This window comes from Passer domesticus, chromosome 6, assembly GCF_036417665.1.
Source record: "Passer domesticus isolate bPasDom1 chromosome 6, bPasDom1.hap1, whole genome shotgun sequence".
In the NCBI taxonomy this organism is placed as follows: Eukaryota; Metazoa; Chordata; class Aves; order Passeriformes; family Passeridae; genus Passer; species Passer domesticus.
Genome location: NC_087479.1, coordinates 17015008 through 17034429, shown reverse-complemented (window position 1 = coordinate 17034429; position 19422 = coordinate 17015008). Strand labels below are relative to the sequence as shown.

At 39.1% G+C, this 19422-nt stretch overlaps 1 long non-coding RNA gene across 1 annotated transcript; it reads right to left on the bottom strand.

Annotated features, from left to right (window-relative positions):
* Nucleotides 1-5265: 5265 nt before the first annotated feature.
* LOC135302750 (uncharacterized) lies at nucleotides 5266-18830 on the bottom strand. Its single transcript, XR_010364296.1, has 4 exons — nucleotides 17918-18830; nucleotides 15646-15698; nucleotides 15192-15223; nucleotides 5266-11647 (listed from the first exon to the last, which is right to left on the bottom strand). It is a non-coding gene; the product is annotated as an uncharacterized LOC135302750 (long non-coding RNA).
* Nucleotides 18831-19422: the final 592 nt, after the last annotated feature.

Here is a 19422-nt window from a genome sequence, read left to right as displayed (position 1 = left end):
TCATATTTGGATAGTTCCTGAAATCTGTAAATGTTTATTCTGCATACTTCAGCAATGGGAAAACTACCACCTATCTACAGAATAATAATTATTTCCCTCTTCTCTTATGAGTGAGACTCAAAGCCCTTTCAAGCTTTTGATGCTCTAGTGCAAGATAAACTAAATAGATTTAATAAAAAAGCATTCAGTTTATTTGCTGAATGTAATTTTTCACATTGTCTCTGAGCTGCTCACCATGATGGTAGCTAATGGTTTCTCAACAAAGAGAATACAGAAAATGTGCTTTTTGAGAGTAAAGCAAATGGCCAAAGAGAGAGTTTATAAGAATCCTAAACAGAGATTTATGCCATGTCCCTGAAAGTTAATCCATATTATGGCTAAAGGATAAGAGAAGGATACATTAACAAACTGTTATTGTTGCCATACATCTGTTACTGTGACAAAGAAAAACCCCAACCAACCAAACATATTTAATCCTACCACAAAACTGAAAGCAGTTATCTTCCATTATCACAAGTGAAGTTAAACTTGTGTGAATGTTGCTTTTAGATTATTGCACAAGTAGTTACTATTTAACATTAGTAGAAGTTGGCTCTGTAGTAAAATCTCCTGCTTTGACATTTCCTTGTATTATTGAGTGAGCAGTGCCCAAGCTGATGAAATGCAGTTTTCTGCAATGTATCCAGTGTATTAAATAAATTGGTTTCCTCAGTGCAGTTGAGCCACACTTTTCCTTAGGATTTACTAAAAAGCCTGACCAAAGGACTTCTTTTTGTTTAAAGAAATACTCAGCAGTTTCTTCAGTTCTATCCTAATAAAAGCAAACCATCAAGCCTTTAACAGACAAAACCACAGTAGGTGCATATTTAGCAACACATTTCAATTACTAATGTTCTCTTCAGTTTTAATTATCTGTTATATTACTTATAGAATAAGTATTCTAGGTAATGATATTGTATAATACTGCTATTACATTTAATGTATCATATTTTCTCCTCAAAGGACCTACTTTGCAGGTCAGTATTTTTATGCTTCCTGGAGTATTTTATACAGAGATTTTGAAAATTACATTACAAAAATGCAATTCTACTGCTTTCTTAAAATGCAATAAACAATACCTGAATGAAATCTTAGCAGTTTAAATTATTAATAAAATAGGGCCATAAAATTACATGGAAAAGGTGCAAACATTTTTCCTTCAACAGATAAAATAAACAGAAAATAAACATATACAAATTGATGGATGCATTATTGATAATATTTTCACAAAGGCTGTCAGGCTGTCTTTCTAATGTTTTAATAAATCTCGTGGTTTATTTACTGATCCAAGTCCTATCTGTGAAATCTTCACTTATTAAAAACTTGCTGGGTAGATCATTGTTGCAGGTATATATGTGATGGACATATGTAATAAAGATAACTGGTTCAGTTCAGGTATGCATTCTGATGCTACACTTCAAAAACTTAAAGGAGTTTTGACTTGATTTTTTCAGGCTGCATGGTAGTGCTGGCCTTGAACTTCAAATTGAAGCCATGGTCAGACTGATCCTGTAGGCAAGTTTGAAATATGTGTACACTGCTCCATTATACAAAACAGAAACAGCAACAAAATTAATATGAAAAATCTGGATCAAAGCCATAGTCTAGACAGGTCTGTGAGGTGTTTAGACATAAACCTCAGGCTTGTAAATTATTTTAAGTTCTGCTATGTATTCATGTATGCATATGTGAACATAAGTCTGTATTTCTATATCATTCCAAAAAAGTAGGGTCTCAATATTGTTCCCAGTACTGTGAACAAAGCAGGAGAGGAAAGAGGTATTTTTCAGACATAAGCACAGCATTTTGTTTGCTAGAATGGCCCACTAGCATTTTATACAAGCCTTCTCGGGTGAAGACTAGAAAATTTTAAGAAATACAGAATGATTAAAACTTCCTGTACATATCCAGACCTATACAATTTTATCCACTTTCTTTCTGCAGAGAAAAGAAAAGAGGAATTTTAGTTCTTAAAAAAATGCAAACCAAATCAACCAAACAAAAAATCCCACCCCACATCCACCCTTGTTTTTTGTCTATGTTTATATTTTGAACCCTGTAGTTCTGTCACCTTTCTTTTAAAAATACCACAGGAACAGATCCTCCTGTAAGAAAAATGAACTTGACATTATTTCTTTTAATCTCAAATCAAAACAAGTGTTAGATGCCATTTTGTCAGAAAACATTCAACTTACTGCACAATTTTCAGGTGACTTTATGGCTTCATTGTGCAGCCACAGGCGAAGCTTCCAGTTACTGTAATGAGGTGGGATTTTAGTGCCTTGGGATCATAGGATCAGATGTTAATTTGGAGGAGGAGTCATATTCCTAATGAATCTTTAAAAATGCAACCTAGGAAACAGCATGCTTAAATAGTCAGTATTTTAAAAATAAATAAGCTATACCAACAGGATTTTCCATTTTCTATTGCATTTAGCAATTCTGCATTTTCCCTGAATTTAATGATTTCTTATGTAAAACCCATACTAATTTCTCATTAGGCTTTTCCCCCAAATAAAGTTGATCTTGCCATTTATCCCTAGTCTCTAACCTTTTGTGGACATATGTCTGGAAAGGATGGTCTGAGCCAGAGTTCAGCCTTCTCTGCAGAAAACTGCACCACACAGGTGTGTTCATATATTCCATTTTCAAATTTGTTGGGCTTTTCTACCCACAACTCCTGTAGAGAGACAGGTCCAGAACCATGATGCTCCAATGCTTAGAAACATCCTGACTTCCTCCCTAATTACATTTATGTTTATATCCATCTGTTTCTGGGCCAGCAATTTCCTATGGCTTAAAATAGCTCTCTGCTTCATGAGGGTGCTAACCTGTAATCTGTGCACAGGCAGCAATCATATGCCTTTCTGCCATTAAGCAATTAAAGAATTTTCATGCTCAGTCCACTGAATTTTTTGCACTTTTCTCTGTTCATATTCTGAACTAGAATTGTACCCAGTATTCAAGACACAGTGGTACTTCTCAGTCTCTACTGGAAATGTTCTACAGCCCTGCATTTAACATACAGTTGGCTGAATCATACTAGAGGCTCATAATGACCATAATGAATAATTATAATTGGGCATTTCCAAGCAATTGCTTCCCTTATATGAATTTCCCCTATTATACCAGAAATTCTTGTTATTAATCCCTAAGGACACTGCCTTCTATTCTGTATTGAATTCAACTTTACTTCCATAGATAATCTGTTTTATAGGATTGAAATTTTTGATATGAATGCCTCTAGTTTTGCCATCAGCAAGCTTAATTAGCACATTCTTATTTTTGTGTCATTGTCTTTGTTAAATAATATTGGCCAAATGTTAGTATCAGGAGCCCCCACTGAACTCCCTTTTTGGTCACATAGTCCCCTTTCCAGCACACAGCTATTCTCATCCCTCTTTTAGCCACTTCTTTATTTATTTCTTGTGCTATTTCCCATTTCACCTAATAATCTCACAAGTGCAACATTGTCAAATGCTTTACTGAGATAAAAATTAATTGCACCGAACAGGTTTCCATCATAAAAATTCTACTGCCTTTAAAATACACTCATGCTCTATCTTTGATAAACTTGAACTGCATTTTATCCCATCTTCCATTTATTTCCATACTGTTCAAAGCTTTGTGTGTTGTTGTAGACTAACAGCATAATTGCAAATATAGCAAATGTTTATAAAATAAAAGTAAGCTTGTTATATAGCACCACCATAATACCACAGGTGGATTAAAATCTCTACCACAAGCCATAAAACTTCATTCCCTAGTTTTTTCACTAGTCAGTAATGCTCCCCATCCCTTTGAATAAGTTGAGCTCTCCTAGTTTAGCTTCCATCTCACAGTTCTTTTCACTTTGTGTATATTCTCTTCTGGCTTTGACTTTCCTTTCTACACCTTTGTCTGTTCTGAAAGCTGCAAAATTACTCATTAGGCTGGGGCATGCAATTAGATTATACAAAACCTTTAGGGCTTCCCCTTCTTTATGTGCTAGTTGCAATTTTCTGCCTATATTGCTAAATAGTCTTTTTGTTTCAGTCTTCTACAAGACCTTGAGTCTGCACCTCCAAGACTCCAAATCATAGCTTTCTTGATTCATTCATTTCCCTTCTCCATTCTGTACAGAGCTTTTCCTTGGTTTTCTCTGACTGTGAAGGTAGTTACTCATCCCTCTTTCATACTTAGAATGTAAATTCCAGACATTTTTTGTATCTGTTAGATAAATTCCAGATCTCTGTAATGTTTAAGCCTCTGACTTATTACCTCAATTACTATGTCTAGTTTATCAATATTTGTTCTTATAGTATTAAAAAAGTTCTATGGAACTTTGTCAAAACAGTTTTGTTTATTCTTCCATTTCATTTGGATTTTTCAGCCAGGTGAAGATGGAGAGAGGACTGTTCTGTTTTTACTTTAAACACAACATGTTTCCTCCCCACCTTCACTACCTGTATAAATTAGTCTCAAGTAGCATCAGTTTGTGCCCAGTAAATAAATAAAAAAGTTTTTGTTGTCACTTGCACAAGTACCTGAGTTGTACTGGCATTAGCAGCCCACATTTTTCACTGTACAACTGCATTTTTTAATGTCTTCAACCTTGCCAGAAATCTTCCTCATTTCCATGTTTTGCCAACAACTGAGCTGAGATGCCTACAGGTTTTCCTTTCTCCAATCTCCATTTATGCTGCAGAAATTACATTATTTCAGCTGCCAATGAGACCATAAAGTTTTCTAGATAATTGCAATTTGTAAATAATATCACATGGATATCCATTATTGGTATTGAAAAGATTATTACCAGACAATTTGTATAATGCTTGAGTTGTAGGCAATGTCACCTCTCTGCCAGAATGCTGACTGCTGTCACTAGACAACTGATATGACAGGCATTGAAGCTAGTTGATAAATACAGTTTAAAAAAATCTACAATATAATGACCTGAAATCCTGCTGTCTTCAACTATTACACTCCTTTCAGCACACTGAAGATTATTAAACCTATAAAAAACCCAACCTAATATACCTAAATTATGGATGCCATCACTAAGTCATAATACTGTATTAACTGGGACTAATCAATTATATATTTATTAAAATTGAATCCTCCATCTTACTAGCAGTGAAAGTCCTATCATACAGACTGCAGTTATTCTGCTGATGTGCTGTTCCTTTTGACCCTAAAGCATCAGTATGCTGCACAACTTTGAAAAGAGAATGCACAGGTAAGCTCTGTAACAGCAACTGGAAATTTAATTTTCACATAGAGAAGAAAGAACATTAATTTTATTTTTATGGTTGTTCCTCAAAGAACCATAGGTATGTCCGCAAAGGTATGTCTGTGCTTTTTTCATGCACTTCTTTTTCACCTTACCCGTCCCTTAGTGTTTTGCTACACCCATTAAATTGCATAAAAGCAGTTCTTTTGGCTCAGAAGGCTGGAACCTTGTTGTACATTCATTAAATGTATTAGAAGGAAAAGTAAGGATAATGGAAATTCACACCTGGTTCTTAGTGCAAGAATAAGAGTAGCCTAAATAATCTGAATGCCCATACACCTGCATCAGGGTAAGAGTGAAAATATAGATACAATTTTATATTCTGTAGGGTTTTTTTATACACACATACAGGAGTAGAGCAGTTTGAAATTTACAAATTCCCAAGAAAATTAAGTACTTCAAAAATCTGTTAGTCTGTACCACAAACATGAATATGCCCAACTTTAATGTTTGCAACCGTCTTCATTCCCATGTGACCAGGATGTTGGACTAGAAGATATTCTGAAGGCTCTTCCAAGCTGACTCATGCTATGATCCTGTATAAATTCTCTCTCTAGAATTCTCTGTCCACAACCACTATTCCACACCCAGACATGCACAAAACCAGACAACAACCCTCTTTCAAAGAGCTCGCAGCACAGATCTGTCTCCCATACATATTTATTGCCTTTTTGGTACCCAAACTCAGGATGATCATGACCACACATGACCATCTGCTCACAAATTGCCAGGCATATATTGTTCCTTTTCTTTTCCCAGACACTCAGTATTGCACACCAATCATTTATCTATCCCAAATACTCCTTTTTCCCTTATTAAATGTTACATTCTTTTTTAATTCCCCACAGATTCTTCATTACTTTCTTTCAGATCATAAATTTTGTTCAGAGCTGTTGGGCTTTCATGAACCCTGAGTTCATTTTCTCAACTGCAGCCATTATCTGAAATACTTTCTACCCATCTGAATATATGAGTTTTTTTGGACAAAGGACTTTTCACTTATTTTCATGACTTCACTTTATTTATATGAAGTGTCGTGTAAATATGGACAATTTCCAAGATGCTTCAATGGCAGTTTTTTATTTAATATACTTTGCTTTGATAAACAATTCTTGTCTACTATTTTCATTATTATCCACATTAGATATGAGCTCTTCTTTCTATATTTTAGCCTAGCAATCAGGTAACCATTATGAACTAGAAAACATATATATTTTTAAAACAATACAACAAAAAAATCCATATATAAGTAAATAGGAAAGCAGATAACAATTTGCACAATTAATTAATGATTAAGAAATTATTGTTAGTGTTCATTAGTATATGCAGAACAACTTCATTAAAGTATAGTTAATCATGGTAGAGAATCTTGTGCTGAAAGCAATATAATGCTGTAGCTGTATTTCCTAGGAATCACAACCATTGATTCCCCATATTTAGGGCTGCTCAGAGTCCTAAAATCCCAGTAACACCTAAATGGCATTCTACCAACTCTGCTATCAAAAGGGTATCAGTGAGTTTTAGAATTAAGTACTTCTGAGCTAAGCACATTGCTGTTTTAATGAAGAAAGCACACCATATGCTTAAATCAAAAACTTCTGGCACCTTCACACTGAAAGGGGAAGCTGCACTCCACCCCAAACTATGTTACAGCCCTTGGCAGAAGCACACAGTAGCCTCATATGAACTGTGGAATCTCTAAACACTGTCAGAGCAGCCTTCATTTAGGAAGAGCTACATAAAGCAGGCTCTGCTAGGTTCATCCAAGTTCATTTATAGACACTGCACCTTCAGTTTGTGGGTTGGTATCCCTTATTTGTTAGCAAAAAATCAGGAACACGATACTAGAAAGGAAAGGGACTCCAGTGTTGACATTATAGAAATTCTTGAGCAGCCATAATCGTTAATGGAGGCCCTGTACTAGAGTACCACTACAGAAATATGAGCCCTGAAGACTTTAAGACTTTGTCTGTAAAATATCCTATTTTAAAATGCTAAGATCAGGGTTTTTCTTTGGCTGCTGCAAGCAATTACTTTCTATTGCTATTCAGTAAATAACTATTTCAAAAAGGTAAATTACTAGGACTAGCAGTCACAGACAAACCCAGAGAGAATCAGATAATTATTCAGATAATCAGCACAGTGAGTTAGTGAGTTGTCAGAAACATAGATAAGGTGGGGAGAGGTTCTTGGAGAGACTAAGGAGGAAAGGGAGGAGAGCAGTAAGAAAGGCCAGAGTTAGAAAATGTTAATTAATAGCTGTAGCCAAAGAGAGTTTTCTGGTGATAGAATTTGTTTTTCTCAAGTCAAAAGAAATAGAGTATTTTCATGTGTTGTTCTTCCCTGTTGTTCAGGGATCTTCTTCCCTGGGGTTGCCAGCTGTGTTTTGATAGTCAGATGGGGTGGGAGATTTCTCCAGCAGCAGATTCTGGCATCTTTTTTTCCTGTCAAGAAAAGAGCTTGACAGTCATCAGTTCCTTTGCTTGTCAAAAGGGAATCTGTTTGCTCCTTGTCAAAGTGCCTGCTCTGCATTTATTACCTTTGTTTGGATTTGTTTCCTTTGTGCAGTGATGTTTTCTGCACACAAGGATTCTCACCCTCTCAACAAAAAGCACAGCTAGACCCATCAGATGGCACTCCTAGAAGGGATTTCTGAAGCCTGATGGTCATCAGCCTCCCTTCACCCTGTCCATTTCCCCCCTGCCAAGCAGGGTGGCGTGACAGAGGCAGCTCCAAGGACAAGTCATTTATTCCTCTGCACTGTCTGGCCCCACACACCCAGCTCTGGGACAGAGGGCCCCTGCAGCAACTTTATTTGTAGCCTTTCCTTTGGTGAAGTCGATGACTGGCAAATGTCAGGATGGCTGGCAAATCCAAGGCTCTGTTGCTTCTCATTCCCAGCAAGCCATGAAGTGCCCAGTGGTACATGGCTCAGTGAAGCAATCGAGTTTTCAGAGAGTGCTGTGTGTGATTTTTAATTCTGTAACCCTGCAGTTTTCTACGTTGTGGTTCAGTACTAAATGGAAGATAATCCTGTTGTCATGTGCTGAAATCAAATAATTTTATTTATTGATGGCATTCCTAAATTATTTTATTTGCAAGGGAGAAAAATCTTCTCTCAAATCTCCAACTAACTACCATAATTTTTCTTTTTTTAAAAATTATTTCACCTTCTCAAAACATGTTTGGTGATTGCGAAAGCATTGTTTTATTTGAGATTACTCCTAATTTACAATGGTATAGTTAATAAAATTAATGAAATTACAGAAATACAGCTGAACTGTGGCTACTGTTTCATGATAAAAAATGTCAGTAGTAGCTTAAAACCTTCTTAATACCCCTGTGCCCCTCATCTGCACCAACAAAATTGCTTGCAGGGCTTCTTAACTAAGGTTCATTAAAAAGTTGCCAGTCTAAGTCAAGGAACTGACTGGAGTTAAAAAAGAATTATTGATTGTGATAATCACTAGCACATTCAGTTGCTAGCACAACTGCATGGCTGGCATGCCACAGGCAGAACAGGGAACAGGAGCAGGGAAGCAGGAATATCTCATGCTGATAGTGGTGCCTGGACAGCAGCAAAAAACAGCCTGTGCTAGATCAAAATTAAGAGCAGGATTGTAACACCCATCGAGCCAATTCTCAATTATCTATGATTAGTTTATCTTCACTGCAGATTTTCTGTGCCACAAATGTAAAATCAACCACCCTGCCTCCAGCATAGGTATTAGCTGAAGCCCATGACTGTACAAACATCTCTTGCAAGACTATGTCTGGCTTGGGAACAATGCATGCACCTTCCTGCAGAGCCAGAGATCATAAATTCTGTCAAACCAAAGTGGCCTCTGTGAAAAAACAGCTGAAGTTCTTCCTCACCGTGTTCCCAGAACCAGGAGTGACAGACAGCGTGCTGCAGTCACACCACATTGCTTCCCCTCAGGAGCAGCTCAAACCTCGCTGGGCTCCAGGCCAGCCGCAGGCGCCTTCATGTGGAAATGATCCCCAGCAGGCAGGATTGTGGGAGGCCTTTCAGGTCAGGTGAATACGATACACACACACGGATCCGCTTTGGATATCTGACCCGACAAACTCCCACAGGCAACTGGGGAGAGAGCATTGAAACATCAACAGCAAGAGTCCTGGCCAGTTTCTGGAGGAAAGTATGGGAAGAATGAAAAGGCCAAAATGTCATAGGTGACACCAGCAGTGAGGTATTTACACTATAAAGTATTACTTGCAAAAGAAAATGGGGAACATTACAATTAGGAGGAGTAGGGTGTTGAGAAGTGTTCCATGTTTGGGTCAGCTCCAGCCCAACTGAGCTGCATGACCCTGAGGATTCAGCTGAAGTCATAAGGTGATTCTTTCTTGGTTGTTTGTTACAGTGCTAACACTGTTTACAAGCACAGTTGTTTCCTACAAACTATGATCACCTCTCAGTGTGGAAGTACATTTTAGTTCTGCATAGCATTTTTTTGTAGCTGATTATTCTGTTTTATTTGCATTGCACCATAGAAGTGCTTACCATTTTGGATTATTTTGAAAGAACATTGTTTCCCATAGAAAAGCAAGCCAATTTACAAGTGAGCACAAGTAATTTTACTTTAATGTAATCACTATTCCAGTTTAATGGATGATCAAAAATTCACAACTAATTATTTTCATACTTTGCATATATTCAGATAAGGTGCACAACTCCATAAAAACAAGCTAGCTTTAGGACTTGCAGTTCTGTGTGTTTTGCCTGTCCTGCATAAGCAATACCAAACAAAGCCAAACAAGCTGTTGGCCTGTTCTTATGTTGCAATCTTGTGGAATATTATATTCTGTCAGAGTGTCAATTCCTTTTAGCCCCCAGAGTTGCTCAGAATTCTACATCTTTAAGGGTTTTTGCATTAGGAAAAGAAATTGATGAAAAGTGATATGATCCTTAATTTTAGGAATAATGGACATTACAACTTGATTTATGGAGCACAAAGAAATTCACATGAATAGGAACAATTTATTTGCCTGTGGTTCCCAGACTTTTTGTAGGCAGCTGCATTCTAAAAGATCTTCCTTCCAGCATTTCTGATGTCACACAGACACAATTAGAGCAAGTTCCAAATTACTTCCTCAGTTCCGAAATTATTTCTAAATCCTCAGAAAATCAGCTGAATCTTTGACCCTCCTATTGTCTGCACCTACACAGTACCCAGGGTGAGCACAATATTTTCTGCTGCCAATTATGTAAATCAAAACTGTAATTATTTATTGTGGTCTCTGAATGGAAAGAGGCTCTCATGGCCCCTACTTTGAACAAAACAGTTGAACTATCCAAAGCCCAACACAGTTAGCACGCTCTTCAGACTTCATTTTTTCATATTGTCAAGCAGATCTCTTTGGAATTGTACAGAATCTCTCAGCTTAGCCAGCTAGCACAGGTGATCCCATGGGGCCATCCACTGAAGCCAACAGAATTACTGCAGGGATGGATCTGGCAGTACAGCATGCTGAAGTGAGTTCCCTCAAGCAATAAATCAGCACAAATGTACAAATCCAACTGTGTCTGAGGGTTCTGTTTTGCAGCCATCTGTACAGGCTTTTATTGTTAAACAGAAGTAAACCAAATGTTAGATTAAATGATACTCATTGATTTATGCATGAAGGTAAAAAAATACACACAATTATGAAAGCTGAAAATAACTAGATGAAAATGGTTTGAATTATTAAAAAACCCAGAAAACATTATGTTTCAGTAAAACACTAAGGTAGAACCCACCCTAAGACATGTTGATATTGCAAATTTACACCAGAATCCCAATATGACATTTAAAGATAATCTGATCTAAAAGATACAGCCAGCTGAAGGCAGTTTGCTGTATGCCAGTTTCTCAGACAAAACAAGAGAGCTGAAATGTTTCCTCTTTTGTAATGGTAATAAAATCTTGCATCATTTTTGTAGAAGAAAGAATGTGCTTGATTACTGTTTGCCAAATCAATAAGTAATTGCATGGTGAAACATATTGCTACAGAAATCCACCAAGGTCAAGAACTGAGTTAGTTCTAAAATGTACATGAATACCAAAGTACTTGGAGCTGTGGTTGTTCACAGTAATTCTGGAAGCCTTTTAACAAGTCATGCTTCAAAGTTAAGAAAATATTTTACTGCTAGAGTACAATCCTTCATGGGGATGGACTGATTCCTCTTACCAGCAGCAAGTAATTCATTCAAGGACCTCATCTTGCCACAGATGTAGAAAGATACTGACCCAGTCTGGTCTTCAGTCTGATGCAGAACAGTATTTTCTACATAGCAACGTCTGAGCTTCCTATGATCTCCCTGCTGTTTTGGAGCTGAAGAAAGCAAAGTGGATGCCAATTTCAGTTAAATTTTTTTTTCTGCCATTTTGCTTTATCAGTAACTACCATTTTAAGAATAAGGCACATAAATAATGACACCAATTTATAGATTTTTTTTCTCAACACAGAAACTCAACTCTGCAGATTAGATGCTGCTCTGGACAAAAACTTGATCCACCTTCTGCTTTCACTTGTATTTGGGGCCAGCTTCTGACCACTTTAAGCAGAGAAACACAGCAAGGGTTTAAGCACTGAAGTGATCTCTGATTCAGACAAGATTGATAATCCCATTAATTAACAATATTTTGCCTTTTTTACACTCTTTTAATTGCAAAGAAGGCCACAAGTAGAAGCTACACGAGCTGTGGACAATCACCACTGCAGAAGTCCTTCCACGCAGTCACTAACCATTCATACTGTGAAGTCTTCCTGTACCTCCAGTGTGCTTTGGCACAGCAGTTTCTCTGCAACCTGGAAGCTCCTCCACCCCTGGAGCTGTGTGTGACCAGCAGGTGAGACCACCCAGCTGCTGTCCAGGTTAGCACTCTTGTCTCTGCACCATCATGGCCCTCACTGTAGAAACCTAGCCAAGAGCCACCTTTTCCAAGACTCTGGGACCAAGTTCAGAAATGTGACATGGATGGAGTGTAGCCATATGAGGAAATGAAACCAGCTTCTTCTCCTGGAGATGAGGGAAGCAAGATACAACTTGGGACCTCAATATATGATGCATGGACAGAGGTCCAGAAGTGGCATAATGGTGCCACTGGTGTGGAAGCATGTCCACACCATCCTGCACATCCAGCACATCAGACTGGGGACAGAAGTTTGATGCTGCCATTAGCACCAAACGCCTGCCCCAATCCAATGGATTAATCCTGAGAGCCCTGGCTCTGTATCAGTCTGTTTTGTTGTCATGGATTCTAGGACAGATAACAAGCAAGTTAAAGTTTACATCCAGGAAGTCAATCACATGCTGGAACTGATCAAACCAGTACCACAATGAAAGAAGGCTCAGAGCCATAACCCCCTGCCATAAAACCTGTGAAAGAATTAAGTCAAACTGCTGGAGCAACAGGGTACTATAGAAAAAGCTCACTGTGTACCAGGCCAGTTTTAATAAACCAGACAGGATATGGCACACAACTATTGACTGTAGGGCTTCTCATAAAGCAACTGGTTCTTTAACAGCCCCTGGTTTCCAGCACAGTAAATGCTCTTATGTGGGTGGGTGTGTCAGCTACACAAGAAATGTCTTTATGATCCTGATATAAGAGCAAGAGAAACCACAGTTTGCAATTACTTGGGATGGAAGACAATGTACCTTTTATCACATACCCCAAGATTTTAACCGTGGTCCCATCTTTGTGCTATGTTAGCTAAACAGCTGAAATCTATGATCCTCCCACTAAAGTAACAATTCTACAGTATACAGATCATACTCTAACTGGAGTACATGAGGAAATGGTTCACCAAAGTATGAATGCTATCATCCAGCATTCACTGGAATCATATATTAGTGTTCCATCAAGCATTTTCTGGAATTAAATATTAGTGTGGAATTAAATATTTTGACTTTACATAGCAGGGACCAAGTCAAGAAGGTGCAGTTTTAGGTACATGATGGATAGGAGGACACAGAAGCTGTATTAATAAAGATCTAAAACATTCAATCACCTTCTGAGGAAGGCTAGTAAGTGGCTACCAGAATGGCTAAGACACATAGGGAGTTATGATTTATTTCAGCAGGATGCATGGAGAGGATTGCCTGTGTCCTGGTGCTGGTGACATATAGTAAATACATACCTTCTTGGGTTTTGGTGGGGGTTTTTGTTGGTTTTGAGTTTGTTGTCTTGTTTTGTTTTGTTTTTTTAATGAGACAGTACCTTTCAAAAGAGCAACAGGCTGCCAATCTCAAGGAAGGCAAACTACTCTGAGGAAAACTACTCAGCAAGTAGGTTATATTGGTCCTTCCTGAAGGCTGGAAATACATTCTCACAGATTAGCTCTGGGTCAAAAACTGATAGTAGGTGATAATGCTACACTAATCCTAAAGCCTAAAATTAACTGACTTTAGCTGTAGGTAATACTGAATGGGAAATTGCAAATTATTTTACCAATAAAATTAAGTGGGTACTGTAGACATGTAAGACAACCAATCATACTTTAAGGGCTCCTAAGAATTACACTCAAATTGTAAACAATGAGAACAACATGATAATATTCAGCTATTTTTCTAGAAACACTGCTAATAATCAATAGGAAGTCCATGCAAATGGACACAATTAAGATACCACTTGCTCCTGATTGTGTATCTTATATGCAACTAGAAATGCTTATTCAACAACTAAAACAACCTCTTAACAAAGGCACTCCTTTACTTAATGCAACTGTATGATGGATGAGAGCCCACAATCATGGCTCCAAAATTAATGAGACGAACATACATCTGAACTTAGCCAGCTGGTACATGGAACAAGACTTGTGCTGAATAAAGCACCTTCCTCTGTGATGGCTACAAAAACCACACACCAATAGGATACAGAGATAAAAGAGGTACCATGCAAACTTTGCTGGGTGGAATTGGTGTAGGACCACAAACACTGAATTCATTTAATACAAAAATTCTAGCAAATAAATTCTCAATATTGTAAGAATTGAAAGCTGGGGTAACCAGAACTGCAAGCTGGCTACCAACAGTTTTACAAACTTCCATACAAGACTGGCAAGGTACCTGGCAGTACATTTAATCTGTCACTGTGGTGCCCATCACTAACCCCTGAAACCATACCACAAGAAGCCAGATGTGCTTTATCTTTTATTCCATTTCTAGAATAAATAACTAACTAGAATATAGCAGGTTAATCACATTTGGATAGCCATTGAAAATAGTCAAAGACAAATCTTAGAAACTATATTCCCATACTTGGTGAGAAGCAAATTCAATGGAGAATGGTCTAAAACTATTTAATATAATATTGAGGGTTGTATAATGCAGCTACAAAGGAGTTAATATTGCAGTTGTCAGGAATTTGTCAGATGAGTGCCACTCATAAAAATCATACCCTTATGCCAATTTGCTGTCATTCCTAAAGTCTTTAATAAAAATATGTGGATACCTATAGTAGCAGGAGATTGTTTGCACTGTAACACACATGCCATCAATGACCTTAGCAAACCATGCTCACTGGGCTGTCATGCTGAGGATGCACCTGCCTGACCACACCTCCAGAATTACTTAGTATGAAATACTCCTCTGGTATCTGCATCTGGCAGCAGGATGTATATGGCAATGGGTTTGAATGTGTGTCTGTATCCACCTTCAAAACTATCCACTTCAAAATAATGTAAATTTTGGACACAGAAAAAATTGCTATCATGTGTCATATGTGGTTTACAGATTTACAGGTTAACTTCTTGTTGACAGAAAAAAAAATAAGGTGTCTTATTTTGTACTGTTTAAGACATAGTAACATGTGGCATGACCTTTGAAACACAAGATAACTTCCTCAAAAAAAAAAAAAAAAGCCAAGCTTACCTAATATCTGTCTGAAACTGTAAAACCTTTAGCTGAAAGACAAATAAAAATTGATTTATGATAACAAACTGGTTCAAATAATGAAAACCAATTATGCTAAGACTTCTTTGTGGTGGTAAGCAGTGCTTCACATCATCAAATTCAGTTGACAGTAATCTAAATGGCAGTTTGTGCTTAGTGACTTTTTTGATCAAGAGTATCAGGGTAGATATGAATATTTGCAAATGACTCTAAATGGAAAAAGTGTGATGTAGAGTATTTTCTAATACAGGTACAACTGGGAAAAATCAGGCATCCTCCTACGTGTTTAGATTCCAGGTACTACTGGATTTTCCAGCAGCTGGTAAAACTCTGCAAAACTTCACTGAATGTTGGACAATTTGCTTATTTAAGTGTTCCACCACAGTATCTGACTGTATCACAACCACTTAGATCAACCACTTTCCTAACTCACCTCAAACTTTTCAAAAGCAAAGTAATAAGGTCTTCCTGAAGAATCATTTTCACCTAAAAATAAATTTGCACCAGTTAAAGAGAAAATAATGTATAATAATACTTGATGTACTAATTATAACGTTCGTGTGTTCTTGTGCATTTGTTCTTGGCTGACCCAAAAGTCACTTATCAAGTTTATCTGACACCAGCTTTTATAAAAATAGAAAATAAAACAAACAAACAAGCATCATTTTAGCAACTTTAATAGCTGTGCCAAAATTTAATCACTTGGGCTGAATATTGCCATGATGATTGTCTGCTTTGGCCTGTACAAACTTAATTCAAAACTGTTCATATTATACTCTAATAATAACAGCTGTAGAAAAGCCCATGGAGGAGTTAATAATTTCATCTTTAGAACAGGACTTGACTAGCTTGCAGCAAATACAGCACCATCACACTCCAAACAAAGATGCTACAGCAAAATTCTGAATAACCACTCACTAAATAGCACCATCTAACCTGAATGCTGAATCACACAGATCCAACAGAGCTCCCCAAAAAACTGCATATGATTACGAGGCTGTCATATAATGTAAACAACCAACTTTAACTTCAATTCTTCCCAGCTTTTATATGCTTAAACTTGCAGTGTAGCACCTTTATTTGATTGTGTTTACAAGTGTACACTTGTATGCACACATAAATTCCACAAAAATACAAATCAAATAGAAAGAGTGCATCCAAATAGTGCAAGTTTTAGAAGAAAGCACGCATTACCTGAAAAGGAAAAATTCAAACTATTCATCTAACATGAACGTGTAGCTGCACACTCTGTTATTTGGCAGTACCATTCAGGCTCCATGAGATGGCAGACCTGCATACATTTAACAGATGTTGGCGTAATGACATTGCTGTAAATACACTGGTTTTTAGATGGTTGCTTTAAACTGTTGGGGCATGCTTTCATTCAGAATGTTTAGAATGTGATATATTTAGAACTGTAATGAACTCTGCTTACTACCCTATATTGCTTTTCCCATACACTCTGATGGCTTTGGACATGGCCTACATAAAGCACCTGTAAAAAATAAAATGTAGCATCATCACTCATGGCTGATTGGTTGGGAATTACCATTACTTGATCAATGTAACTCCTTCTAATAAACACATAATTGGTTTTTATTCCCATTGATTCATTCTAGAACTTTTGATCATTGTAAGCTAACTCTAAGAATATACTGCTGCCCTGAACACACCAAAGCCCTTGAAGCTATCTTTTAAATAGTCTGCTCTACAGAAGAGTGTTTGGGGCAACAATGACTTGCGTGTTAACCTATAATTAGTGTATTTATTTCCTGTTGAATGATGGGATGATGTCACTTGTAAAAGCTTTTTCCAGGTTCTCTGACATTAATGTAGTTCTATTATTTGTACAGTCATTATAGGATTATTATAGTAAATTAATACAACGAATTTGTTTTATGAGTCATATTAGGTTGTTCTGGAAAATACTCCAGAACAAGGTGATGCCTTTAGCAATGCTTTATACCAATTTCCTTTCCATTTGTTAAGATGTCAACCTGGTTTAGACTTAAGGTGTTCAAACATGAAATTTTCAAAAACATTATCATACTTTAAATGACCAGGTAAGAAACAGAATGAGTTTGCAGTCTGACTTTTATGTTTCACTTTAGCAAACTTGGACTCATAAACATTATAATTACACAGGCATATAATTTTCCCATAAAGGTTTGATTGCACTTGTTCCACTTGGCTAGGATTACAAGGAAAAGCGGTTAGATTGTTTTTAATATTTTGAAAGAGTTCTTTGGAAAAAAGACAGTAAGAAGTGTTCATGCCAGCAGGAAAGCAGTTTGTACTCAGTAGGGCTCTGAAAAGGAAATCACGATAATTTTAAATTAAAAACTGATCTACTTCCAGGTAACCAAATGGAACAAAGAAAACAAATTACCAAGGAATTTAACTCAAAATTCCTACACCAACACATAGTCATCCTGAAAACTGTAGTTAGGAAAAAACTTTCACTAGAGTGAAAAAATTGGGCTGTTATGTTCACATGCAAATTGGTAATTTTTTCATATGTAAACATGCTCTTTAATAATTGCTTAGCAGCAAAACCTTATTTAAAACACTGCTCCCTGACACATTCACAGGCTTCTTGCTGACTCACTCTTCAAGAATGGAATTTTGAAAAAGAGCAATGAAAACACTCCAGTAACAGAAATACTGAAGAATTTAGATAATGAGTGTCTGTAACCTACTTCTACCTTTAGACACTTATTGTATCAAGCTTCACAGATCTGCCAGGAAGTTCTTGCTGTTTTGAAACCCCCGTCGTTTTTAAAGCGGTCCTGTAAGCTTCTTACTGGTGCAGAGACGACTTTCATTGCTTCTGGTTTATCTGTGCTTATTTCAATTAGGGACATACAAAAAACCCCACACAAGCGCTTATGACATCTCTGCAGCTCCTTTTCCAATTAGAAACATACAAAAAAACCCCACACAAGTGGCTAAGGCATCTCTGCAGCTCCTTACGCAACAGGGCTGTACTGGGTTCTGGCCAGGCCCAAGGGGGCAACCATCCCCACATGGATCAGACCGACCTGGCGTGCCTCGGCACGGCTTCCCAGCTCAGGGCTGGTTGTGCAGAAGCGCCTCTTTTGTGTTGAAAGACTCTGCAGGGTTTCGGCCGGCTGCTGCAGCGCCCGCTCACGGCTGGGCCGCGCACACCGGGCCCGGCTGCCGCCGCAGCAGCGCTCGCTTCTCGCACGGGCAGGGCAAGGGCAGCCTGAGCGGGTCTGCTCTGCCACGCTTTGCACCTGTGCTGTGGAAAAGGGCTGAGAAAAGCGGCTTTTTGTCTTCCTGCCGCTTTTTCACGTAGAAACCCTGCTCTGAAGAGGTCACTGACTGAGGAACAGCTTCTTCCTGCCACTTCTGGCTCATCAGCAAAGCAACTTGCTATTGCTGCAAGCTGCAGCGGTACGAAGAGACTGCAAATCTTCCGCTGGGACTGCTGATGCTGCCCAGAGGGGCCGAGGGCGCCGGGGCTGCCGGGGCTGCCGGGGCTGCGGCCATTCCCGGCGGGGCCGCGGCCGCCCCCCGGCAGCGCGCTGGCACGCGCACCCCAGCATCCTCACTTGACGCATTGCAGGTACCGCGCGGCCAATCAGCGGCCTTGACTCTTACCAGATAACCATTGCGGAGTCCCGTTAGCCAATCAGGCGCTCCTTGACAAAGTGCTGCCTCAGAGGCCTCAGCACCGCTTCCGTCGGAGCGGCCGTGCCAGGCAGCGGTAACCTTCCGCGAGAGCATATAGGTCCCGCCGCCGGCCAGCGGCTCTCTGGCGGGAGCTGCCCGCCGAGGGACGGAGGGAGCCGGGATCGGAGCGGCCGCCCCAGCGGTGCCTCCCCCTCGCTGGCGCTGCAGGACCCGGCCGCGCTCGGGGTGCAGCCGCCATCGCCCGGGCAGCGAACGGCCGCCGGGTCCGGCACAGAGCCCTCCCGCTGCGGCCTCGTTGCCCGCGGGAAAGTGGGGGGAGAAAAGCGTCCCTGGGGAGGCCACGGGAGGCTCCGGGAAGGCGAGGCGGTTTGCGCTGTGTCGCCCGGGCCATTGCTGGCGGGTGTAACGTTAATCGCCATCGGCAGTGGAGAGCGGGAGAGGGAGCAGCGCCGAGCCGAGCCGCAGCCTCGGTTCGGGCGGATCCCGAGAGCCTCCAGAGGAGCCGCAGAGCTCCCGTGCCAAGCGGGCGGACGGCATCTGCCAGAGCCCGGCT